Genomic DNA, 12,290 nt, shown 5'->3' on the forward strand with positions numbered 1-12,290 from the left:
GCTTTTTCAGCAAGCGGGACTGACCTAGGGTGAATTTTAAATAGGGACAATTTTAATGATTTTAACAAGACACAGCTATAAATATTTGGTTTTTAATTGGCTTTTATAGGGGAAATGTTTTGTGTTGTTTTAACATGCTGTGAGCCGCCCTGAGTCCCGTGGGGAGAAGGGCGGCATATAAGTTAATGGAAATAAATAATAAATAAATAAATAAATAAATAAATAAATAAATAAATAAATAAATAAATAAATAAATAAATAAATAAACTGGAAAATGCACTTTACCAAAAGAAAAACACATCAGAACAAAATCCAGAAACAAATAAAATTATGTATGTTGGAGGGGGGGGACATTTTAGAGTTGGGTTTTCCCCATTTCTTAAAAAAATGTTGGGAAGGTCTTAAGATTCACTATATAACCAATGGTATATTATAAATGGGTCAGTTTGGGCACTTCTTGAATTCTTCCCTGAGAAGGATGGTGAGAAGTAAAATCTGTGTATGTTGAGTGTGAATCACAAGGTCCATGCTGATGATTGCTGACCATTGCCCCACTATAGTCTATGCTGGCAGAGGAAGGGTGAGGGAGATAAGTTAGAGTTAGACCAAAAATAGATGGTCCTGAATGCCCCATGGTATCCACATAATTGCCTCCAACATAGATGGGGCTTCCTTGTATATGTGAATTAACATAACTGTTGCCTTGAAGAGAATGATGGTCATATTCAGGTGCCACTGCTGCAGTTCCAGTGTACCTCTTTAGAGGAGGTGGGAAGTTACTGATAGGAGCTGGATATGTTGTAAGGATGCTGTAGGTATTTGGATGGGTCTTGTTGAAAGATGGTGGTGACTGAGGCTCATATGGAACACTGTTGATGAGGGAATGCATAGAATTCAGGTAACCTCCAGCAGCTGGAGGGACAGTACTTCTGCTGGGGGACTGTCCTCCAGAAGAAATCATCATGCCTTTGTGCTTCTGATCCTTTTTGTATTTCATCCTGTGATTCTGAAACCATATTTTAATCTGTCTTTCTGTGAGATTTAACAGGTTAGCCATCTCTACCCTTTGGTGGCCTGCAAAGGTATCTATTGGAGTGGAACTCCTTTTCCAGTTCTACCAGCTGAGCACTGGTGTAAGCTGTGCGAGCTCTTTTAGAAGAAGCTTGCCCTGGGGGGGGGGCTTTTATCACCAGCACAACTCTCACCTATACAAATAACAAAGTAAGTAGGATGATACCTAACATACTACAAGCAGAAATAATAATAAACTATTACTTGCTGAATTTGCAAGTACACTGAGAGATCTGATGTTCGAATTGCTCACTCTACCCAAAATAATAACAAATGTATGTAATTTGAAGGAAGGCTGATCAAAAGCCATTTGCTTCCTGAGTCAAAATACAAGGTGGTGCTCTTCCATTTCACTATCCAATGTTGAATCAATCATGATGAATGGCCAGTGTCCTCCCCCATACTGAGGGTAGCAAGCTATCTGTCATGCCTCTGTCTGAGCCTAAATCTGCTGAGGAAAATGAGCTGGAACAGGACCCTATGGAGGTCGAGGGAGAGGTGTCTGTGGCTTCACAGGAATGTGGGGAAGAGCAGGCCGAGGCAGGCCAGGGCCTTTCAGGATTGGGACAGGATGAACATGAGAGACAGAGTTCAGGTGATGAGCAAGCCCCCCCCCCCATCCTAGAGCACAGAGAGTGGAGAGAAGGAGGGAACAACACAGACAGGCTCAACTACTTGGGAGGAGAGCACTCTGCCCCTCTCCACAAGGCACACCTGGAGACTGACACTTAAGGAGACGCTCTTGTTCTGTGTTGTGATTTCTGCTTGGAAACCCTGAAACTCTGACCATTGGACTGGCTGACAAATTTGATTGGGTGTTCAAAGACCTCGGATGGTATTTTGGCTTCTCTTCTGAAACTGCTCAGGCAAGCTTGTATTTCCACAGACTCCTTAGATTTTGGATGTATGTTTCATTCCTTGTTATCTACGTGGCCTTGAGTAAATTACTCTTCTAATCTAACTGTATGTGAAACTACTTGCACCCAGAGGCTGCTGAAGGTGTGTGTGTCTTACTTTGTTCTGGGGCTTGCCAGAAATGTGGGAGCATTTGGGGAAAATTTGGAGCAATTAAAGGGTGGTTTGAATTGCTAGCTGACTGCATTGCCTCTGTGCTGTGCCCTGGGTCATCACACTATCATAAGAAGAGTGCAGACACTATATTATAGATCCTTCCAAGTCCAGGGCCCTCCAAATATATTTGACTTCTAATTCCATAGCCCCAGACAGAATAGTTATGTAGAGTGGCGATTATAAGAACTAAAGGCCACCAGGCTAAAGAATGTTCTGGTCTCTTCCATCCCATTATTGTTCCCTGACCTGGTAACAACTACCTGAAGCAAACATTTCTAGAAAAACAACCGTACAACCTTCAAAAACTACTAGAAATAACAGCTCTCCAGAAATGTAATTTTTACAAGAAAGATGAACAACACAAGACACAGACTTTGAGGTTATTCTTCATCAGCACCAAACCACAACACAGTAAATTGCTGATTACTTGATTTGGATGATTCTCAAGTAATTGAATGAGTGTCCACTTTAAGCTGTTTGTTTCATGTGGTTCTTCAAGAAGAAAAAATATTTAACTGGAAATGAACAGAAAGAATCTAAATTTAGTGAGGTAAGGAGAATGTGGCTGATCTTCAAAGCAGCCCATAAAGCTTCAGGATGTAATTAGCACAATAATATAGATATCTTATGTCAATAAAATCAAAATATAATCCTGAAGTCAAACATCCATTCTCCCTCTACTTCCTTCTCAGGGTAACCTGAGACATCCACCTACAGTAAAATATTACTTGGTTTAAAGCCAGTTTGGGCCCACTGAAAATAACAGAATGAAAGAAGACATACAAGGCTAAATCTGTGACTGAGTGTGACATACAGTACTACTTGATGCCCAGCAGATGCTTTGTACTGCAAATCCCACCAGGCTCAGCTCACATAAGCAGTGCAGTTCCAACCAGGTCCAGCAGAATGAGCAGGAGCTTTTTCTGCAGTGACTATTGCTCTATGGAACATTCTCCCTTGGGAGATTAGAATGGCCCCAACACATAAGGCCCTAAAAACCTGGCTATGCTCCCCTGCCTGGGGTGCTGAGTGTGTTACAGCTAACTGGCCAAGTATCTTGCTCCTGTGTATATTTAATCTGGATGGTTTTAGTGTTTTAAAATGTTTTTAGTATTTTTAATTGTAATTTTTCTTTGAACTGTAAGCCACCCAAAGTCATTGACTGAGATGGGCGGCTATAAGAATTGAATGAAATGAATGAAATGAATGAATGAAAATGTAGTTCAAATTATCTGGAGGACACTTCACTCTTAAAAGTGTAAAAGTGGCCTGCCTTGAGTAATGATTTTGGAATACATGCAAGAGTAAGACTGTTTATTTACTTAATTGCCCTGTGCCTACAGGGAGGGAGAATCCTGAGATGTTTTCAAAACTCTCCTGAATTAGCCAAAAGACCACTGCTGAAGCTACTTTCAACTCTGATTATCAGAGGGGAGTTTTTTGGAAGTGTATAAATTGTTCTTTCAAGATTTATTTGATTAAGCTTAGTTTATGTACTTAAGCAGCCAGCCATTGAACTTAATGAGCTAAGGCCGCAATCTGAAGCGTATCTACCTGAAATGCTCTACAGTAGTTAATGCCAAATACAAGCATTTAGGCTGGAGCAGCTACTTCCAGTATTCTGGTTGACTAGATATATGGGTTCAAAACTACTACAGCCCAATTGGCAAAAGAAGGCTCAGGACCCTGTTGGTTGGAACCCTGCAGAAGAGGCCTTCATGCTGCAGTGGATAGACAATGGCTAAGATGATGATGATGATATACAGTAACTATAATATAGTTTTGAAAACCAGATTGAATATACAGTGTATGTATGTGTGTATATATTCAACCTATGTGTTTATAGAAAAATGTAGAGCATAGAGCACTGAATATATTAAATAATAAAGCCTGCCCACCTTAATTTTCCACTGTAATAGCATTAGAAATGCATTGAGGAAAACATTTGCAAAAATGTTTAGACTCTTTCTCAGCCCAATATAAATTGCTGAAGTAAATGATAAGAAGCTACTCTGAAAAGCTAAGGAATCAGCTCTCAACAAATGAACCAGCAAATATGTGGAAAACTCAAAAATATCACTGGTTACAGCAAACCTCCTCTCCATGCTGAAGGAAATCGACAACTGGCAAATGACCTGAATGTATTTTACTGTAGGTTTGAGAGGAAACCACTGTCACCTATCTCCACCATCCCCATCTCAGATACACCAACAACAGCCACACCTCCTACAACTGACCCCTTCCCCTTGGGCCCTCCACCTCTGGTGGTCACAGAAAATGATGTGCAAGGTCTATTTCACAGACAAAAGCCTGGAAAAGCACCAGGCCCAGACAAGATAACTCCTTCTTGCTTGAAAGCTTGTGCTGACCAATTGGCACCAATCTTCACCCGCATCTTTAATAAATCACTAGAGATGTGCTATGTTCCTTCTTGCTTCAAATGCTCTACTATCATCCCAGTGCCAAAGAAACCCGCCATCAAAGAACTGAATGACTACAGACTGGTTGCTCTAACATCCGTAGTTATGAAAACATTTGAAAGGTTAGTGCTGGCCCACCTGAAAACCATCACGGATCCGCTGTTAGACCCCTTGCAGTTTGCCTACCGAGCAAATAGATCAGCAGATGATGCTGTTAATATGGCTCTGCACTACATCCTACAACATCTTGAATCTCCAAAGACCTATGCAAGGGTCCTTTTTGTAGATTTCAGCTCGGCATTCAATACCATCATTTCAGATATTCTTCTCACTAAACTAAATCAGCTAGCCGTGCCTGACCACACCTGTAAGTGGATCATAAGCTTTCTAACAGACAGGAAGCAGCAAGTGAAGCTAGGCAAAATCACATCAGATACCTGTACAATTAGCACAGCCCCCCCCCCCTGGGCTGTGTGCTCTCTCCACTTCTCTCTATATACCAATGACTGCATCTCAAAAGATCCCTCTGTTAAAGTAGTGAAGTTTGCAGATGATACAACAGTGATTGGCCTCATTTGAGACAAGGATGAATCTGCATACAGACGGGAGGTTCAACAACTAGCCTTGTGGTGCAGCCGGAACAATCTTGAACTGAACACACTCAAAACTGTAGAAATGATAGTAGATTTTAGGAGAAACCTTCCTATTCTACCACCTCTTACAGTACTAGACAACACAGTATCAACAGTAGAGACCTTCAAGTTTCTAGGTTCTATAATATCTCAAGACTTAAAATGGACACCTAACATAAANTGTCATTTGCACCTCTGTAACTGTCTGGTTTGGAACTGCAACCAAACAAGACAGACACAGACTTCAACAGATAGAACTGCAGAAAAAGCAATTGCTACCAGCCTGCCTTCCATTGAGGACCTGTATACTGCACGAGCAAGAGGGCTGTGAAAATATCCTATATGGCATTGCACACCAGAACGACTAGACATAAGGACAGGTTTTTTCCCCATGCCGTCACTCTGCTTAACAACTAAGTCCTACAACACTGTCAAACTACTTAGTAAAGCTGCATTACTATGATACTCCTCATCTTTCCTATTACCTATCATCTTATGTCTATAACTTTGTTGCTTGTATCTTACAATTTATAGTTTTTAGTATCCTAGTCTGATTTATGTTGTTTGCTTAGCTAGTATTCTATGACTATTGCTAAGTGTTGCATCTTATGATTTATGAAGTGTTGTATTTTACGATTTATGATGAATGTATTTTCATGTTGTTTATGATCATGATTATCACTATTAGTTTTTTTTCTTTTTTATAAATTTTTATTAAGTAAACATTTAAAAACAGGTTGAACACAGTGCGACTTTTCTGGCTGTTATTTTGCCATACATACTATACCATATACCATATATCTTCCTAGTCATTGATCTTTTATATCATTTACATATTGCATTTTATACTATTTACATATTTATATATTTACATACATATTTACGTCTATTTATAACATAACTTCCATTTCCATTATTATTTCATATTCTTTCTGATCTGTATCTTACGCTCACTTTGAGGTTGGAAATCTACACTTTCTCTCTTCTAGATGAGCTTTCTCTGTTCTGACTTTTTCTCCTCGAGTCTAACCAATAGTACATCTTATCCCAAACTTTGTAATACTCTGTTTCATCCTTGTCTTTAATTTCTAAGGATAATCTATCCATCTCTGCACATATCAAAAAGTTTTTAATTAGTTCACTCTCCACCGGGGAATTTCCGTTTTTCCAGTTCTGGGCATACACCAACCTTGCTGCTGTTATAATATGCAACACTAGATATTTCTCTCCTTTATTAAACTTCCTATCTATCATTCCCAGTAAAAACAATTCTGGTCTGGAATCTATCTTCAGTCCCAACATTTCCTCCAACCAAGTCTTTATTAGCCACCAAAATTCTTTGGCTTTGGAACAGGTCCACCACATATGATAATAAGTCCCTAACACTTTCTTGCACTTCCAACACTGTGGTGATATATCTTTTCTCATCTTTGCCAGTCTTGTTGGGGAGAAGTGCCACCTGTAAAACATTTTGTACAGATTCTCTTTATATGAGGTAGCCAAGGTTAACTTTCTATTTCTTTCCCATAACATTTGCCATTTGTCTAAATCATTATTATATCCGAAATCTTGGGCCCATGTTATCATCACTTCTTTTACCTGCTCCTCTTCCATTTTATATTCCAATAAATATTTATATGTTCTTTTGATTGCTTTCTCCTCCGTTCCTAATAATATTTTATCTAGTGTTGTCAGATTCCTCCGTATACCCCATTCCTTTTTGTCTTTCTTATAACGTGACTGAATTTGCAGGTATGCCCACCATTCCAATTGTACTCCGTTTTCTTTTAATTCTTGTCTAGATTTAAGTTCCCCTTGTTCATTTAGAATATCTCTGTATGTAACTACTTTTCCCAAGTTCATAAAATTTGGATGCACTAGCGCTTCCAGTGTTGAGAGCCATACCGGTGTTTCTATATAGTTTTGTTGTTTAACTTTAATTCACACATTGAGTAATGCTGCTCTAATATGGTGTCTCTGGAAGTATTGATGAATGTTATATCTCTCATCCCACAAAAATGCGTGCCATCCAGATTGTAAATCATGACCCTCTAGCGTTAATAGCCTTCTATTTTTTAAATTTATCCAATCCCGCACCCAGGTGAGTATTGCAGCTTGGTAGTACAGCTCCCAGTCAGGTAGTCCGAATCCCCCTCTCTCTTTGGCTTCTTGTAGTAGTTTTAATTTGATTCTAGATTTCTTCCCCTGCCAAATAAATTTCAATATTATTTTATTCAAATTTACAAAATATTTTTTTCTCTAATTTTATGGGGACATTCTGAAATAAAAAGAGTAATTTAGGTAAAATGTTCATCTAATTCTCCCCATAAAGGAGAGTTGCAAATTTTGCCATCTTTCTAAGTCTTTCTTTATCTGATTGTTTAAATTAACATAGTTATCTTCTTTGATTGTAATACACCTTGCTGTTAGCTGTACTCCCAAGTATTTAACTTTCTTCACTATTTGGATATTTACTTTCTCCACCAGGTCAATTTTCTGTGTACTAGTCATATTTTTAACTATAATTTTCATTTTATCTTTGTTGATTTTCAGTCTCTCCATATTCTCCATATTCTACCTCTCCATATTCTTCTAATATTTCCACCAGTCTTGTACCTGAATATAGCGGTTCCTCTAAGATAAATACGAGGTCATCCGCGAATGCTTGCAGTTTGTAGGTTTCTTTCTTAATATTTAAGCCTCTAATTTGGCTTTCCTTTCGAATCATTCTAGTCAGTACTTCGAGAGTTAATATAAACATTAACAGCGAGAGCGGACACCCTTGTCTTGTACCTTTCCTAATTTGGAAGCTTTGTGTCGCTTCTCCATTGATTATAACTCTCGCCTCTTGTTTATCGTATATAGCTCTGAATATGTTTATAAAATTTCCGCCAAAGTCCATATAGCCTAACTGCCTCAACATGAAGTTCCAATTTACACTGTCAAAGGCTTTTTGTGCATCCAAAAACATCAGAGCTACTTGTTTTTCACTGTGAATTTCGTAATACTCCAAAATATTCAAAATCATCCTTATATTGTTTCGAATTTGCCTTCGTGGCAGGAAACCATTTTGATCTACGTGTATAAATTCATTTAGGTATCTTTTTAGCCTTCCCGCAATTATTGCCATAAATATTTTGTAATCCGAATTTAAAAGCGATATTGGCCTATAATTATTGATTTTTGTTAAGTCCGAATTTTCTTTTGGGATCAGCACAATGTTTGCTTCTATCCAGGATGCTGGCATTTTTGCTTCCTTTAGGACTGCATTGAACGTCTCCAGTAATATTTTGCCAAATGAATCTTGAAATTCTTTGTATATTTCTACTGGCAGTCCGTCTGGGCCCGGTGCTTTGTTGCTCTTCTGTTTTTTCAATGCCTCAGTTAATTCAATCATTGTTATCTCCACATTTAACATACACTTTGATTCATCCGGGATTTTTGGTAGATCAGCTTTTTTAAAACATTGAAGTATTTTTTCATCCGTAGCCCACTTATTCTCATCATATAGTTTTGTATAGTAATTTTGAATTATCTTTTTCTTCTCTTCACTTTGATGTTGTATATTTCCCTCTTCGTCCTGTAATTTATTAATCCAGCTTCTTTCTCTCTGCTTCTTTAGCTTATACGATAGCCATCTCCCTGGCTTGTTCGCATTCTCAAAGAAATTCTGGCCACTCCTTTTAATTTGTTGTGCTAGTTCTTCTTTCTCAAGAATGGACAGCTTATGTTTAATCACTTCCATTTGTTGCTTCAAGCTTTCGTTTTGGGGGTTATGTTGTAGTTCTATTTCTAATCTTTGGAATTCCTCTTCTAAGTTTTTCCCCTTTTGTTTCTTCTTTTTATTATCTCTTGCCATATAAGCTATAGCCACTCCTCTCACATATGCCTTCGTTGTATCCCATAAATTTTGTATGTTCGTATCCTCTTTTTTATTTTCCTGGAAGAACAACTTTAGCTGTTCCTCCAGGTTTATTTTAAATTCTTTGTGTTTTATAATAGCTCTTTTTAGTGTCCATCTACCAATTTTTTTCCCCCTCTCCACCTGATTCTCACCGGGTTGTGGTCCACCCAAAGGTTCGTTTCTATTTCCACTTCCCCCATTTCCTGCAATAGTTCTGTCATTACCCAAACTATATCTATCCTGGACCACATCTTATATCTACTCAAATAGTACGTGTATTGGCTTCCCCCTTGGTTCCTTTCTCTCCAAATATCTCGCATCCCTAATTCGTCCACCATCTTAAAGAAAACTTTTGGCAATATTCTTCTAGGTTCCTTTCTTTCTTCCTTGCTTTTATAGTCTAGCTTCCTATCTATTACTGCGTTAAAATCGCCCATAATACAGATCTTCTCACTATCTATCGCCCGTAGTGTATTATATAGTTTCCTATAGAATTGTTCTTGCCCCCCATTTGGGGCATAGATTCCTACTAATATTATCCGTTTTTGGTTAATTGTCATCTCCACTATCAAAATCCTGCCTTCTGTATCTTCATAAATTTGCTTGGCTAAGATTGACTCTGATATATATCACTACTCCTCTTTTTTTTGTGCTGTGATAGAGATGCAAACATCTTCCCCAGTTTAGGGCATTCCAACACCTGTCTGTGCTGTTCCTAATGTGAGTCTCTTGAATAACTATAACATCTAAATTTCTTCTGATCAATTTATTAAAAGTTTTTTTTTCCTTTTTTGAGGAGAGTTTAGGCCATTAATATTCAAAGATAGGAATTGGAGTTCTCCCATCATGTTTCTACTTATATCTAGTTTTTATACCCCCTCGTTGTTCTAGTCTCCCTTGGCTCCTCTCTCAGCTCTTGTTGTTCCCTTTCATAATTTACTGTTTCCTCTCTCTTCTCTCTTCTCGTTTTCCCCTGTTGTCCCTCCTCTTCTGCTCTAGCCAACCTTAACTCTCTCACTTCTTCAACATCTCTCTCTAGTTCTTCTTCACTGCTAAAGTTTTGCTTATAAAATTCCTCCACCTTATCTGGAGTATCTATTCTAATCTTCTTGTCCTGCCACGAAATCAGTATTCCCTCTGGAATCAACCATCAAAAGTTAACATTATATCTAGTCAATTTCGTTTGTCAAGAAGTGGTAGGGTCTTCGTAGATCCCTGACTCTTTTTGGCACCTGCTTTAAGACAACCAGCTGTTTCCACCTACATTCTAATGGCTCGTCTCTCGCTCTGTGGAGAATCTCGTCCCTAATCGACTTTTTAACGAACCTAACATGAATCTCTTTAGGCAGGTTATGTTATCTTGCATAGTTTGTGTGGATCCGATAGTCCTCATCTATTTCACTCAGCATTTTTTCTTTCCCTATTCCCAGAGCTTTTGCTAGTAAATCCGCCATCATTTCCAATAAATCCTCTCCCCTGTCCTCTCTTATGTTCTGAAACCATAAGTATCGGTCAGCTTGTTCAGATTCTAGGGCGATGACTGTTGCTTCTAGTTCTTTATTCGCTCTGGTTAGCTTCTCATTTATTTCTTCTACTCTTTTTTCTTCCTTTTCCATCCTTTCCTCAATCTTTTGTAATTTCTGTTTATTCTTTGCCATCTGCTGTTGGAACGATTCCAATCTTCCATCCATTACTTGCATCCGTTCTTTGAGATCACTTGTGTCGTTCCTCACCTCTCCAATCTCTTTCCTCAGCTCTTCATGATTTCTAGCCATGGCCTCCTGCATCGCTTGTAACATAGCCTGTAGGTCTTTAAATGAATTAGACCTTTCTCTTTACAGAAGCTCATCAATTGATTTTTGGCTCGATGGACTTGAGGTAGCTGAGGTAGTCTGTGCCCCCTTCTTCGCTATCCCTACCTTGGATAGGTTCGGAATACTCGTCATTTTGAATTCCACACTTCAATCAATGGAATAACCTACTTAGCTTAGTTATACCTAGGATAACAATAGTATTAACAATACAAATAACAATATAAGATAGGTAATTAATAGCAGTAGATAAAATATCTATAATTTTAAATATTAATTTCTGGGCACAAATTCACTATTTCTTAATTATAATAGCAATAATATATATAAGTACACAGCCTAAACTATTTGAACCATGGCCACAATTAGATCTTATCTATTACTCCAAACCACAGGTTGGCAACCTGCGGCTCCGGAGCCGCATGCGGCTCTTTGATCCTTCCCCTGTGGCTCCCAGCCTCCTCTGCCATTTGCAGAGAGAGACAGAGACAGAGAGGGGCATGTGCGCTTCCCTGCTTCTCTCTCTGTCTCTCTCTGTGTTTGTGTGTGTGTGTGTGTGTGTGTGTGTGTAAAAGAGAGTAGACTCACGGTGTTCACCGACAAGCTGAAAAGCTTTTTGGGTGGGGCTCCTCCCTTTGCTGCATCTCTGCAGGAAGCAGGAAGCAGGAAGGGCAGGAGAGAGCTAGCTAGCCCAGCTATGCTGACTCAGGAATTCTGGGAGTTGAAGTCCATGAGTCATAAAAGAGCCAAGGTTGCCTACCCCTGAGCTTGTTGGAGAACAGCTTGAAGCCAGCTTGCCAGGTGAGCAGGAGAGATGGAGAGAGGGGGGGAGAGAGAGAGAGAAAGAGAGAGAGGGAGAGAGAGAGGAAAGAGAGACAGAGAAAGAAAGAGACTGGGGGAAGAGGACTGGCAGACCAAGGGCAGAAAGAGAGAGAGGGAGGGAGGGAGAGACAGAGAGAGACACAGAGAGAGACCCTTTTGACATCTAAAATGAAGATAACACTGTATATATCCTTTTTTACATTTATTATATATATATATGTGTGTGTGTGTGTGTGTGTGTGTGTGTGTGTGTGTGTGTGTGTGTAGGTCTTTAGTTATTCGGGTTTTCTCCCGCGTAGAATTAGAAGTTTCTTGGCGACGTTTCGACGAAGTCACATTCGTCATCTTCAGGCTGGTGTCTTCAGCTTCATGCTTCTGGGAGTAGTGTGTGTGATCGCTGCTGTTTCTTCCTTTTAACTGCCAGTGGGGTTTGAGCTGATTGGGTGGGAGCTTGGCTGTGTTCTGATTGGGTGGAGGTGTGTTCTGATTGGTTAAGGAGCTTGGCTGTGCTCTGATTGGATGGGGGGTTGGCTGTGTTCTGATTGGATGGGGGTGTGTT

General features: G+C 39.3%; 1 pseudogene; it reads right to left on the reverse strand.

Annotated features, from left to right (window-relative positions):
- Nucleotides 1-430: 430 nt before the first annotated feature.
- The window catches only part of LOC107296365, an 87,482-nt pseudogene continuing 75,622 nt past the window's right edge, over nt 431-12,290 (reverse strand).

This window comes from Protobothrops mucrosquamatus, unplaced genomic scaffold (assembly GCF_001527695.2).
Source record: "Protobothrops mucrosquamatus isolate PMUCROS unplaced genomic scaffold, P.Mucros_1.0 scaffold2766, whole genome shotgun sequence".
NCBI lineage: Eukaryota > Metazoa > Chordata > Lepidosauria > Squamata > Viperidae > Protobothrops > Protobothrops mucrosquamatus.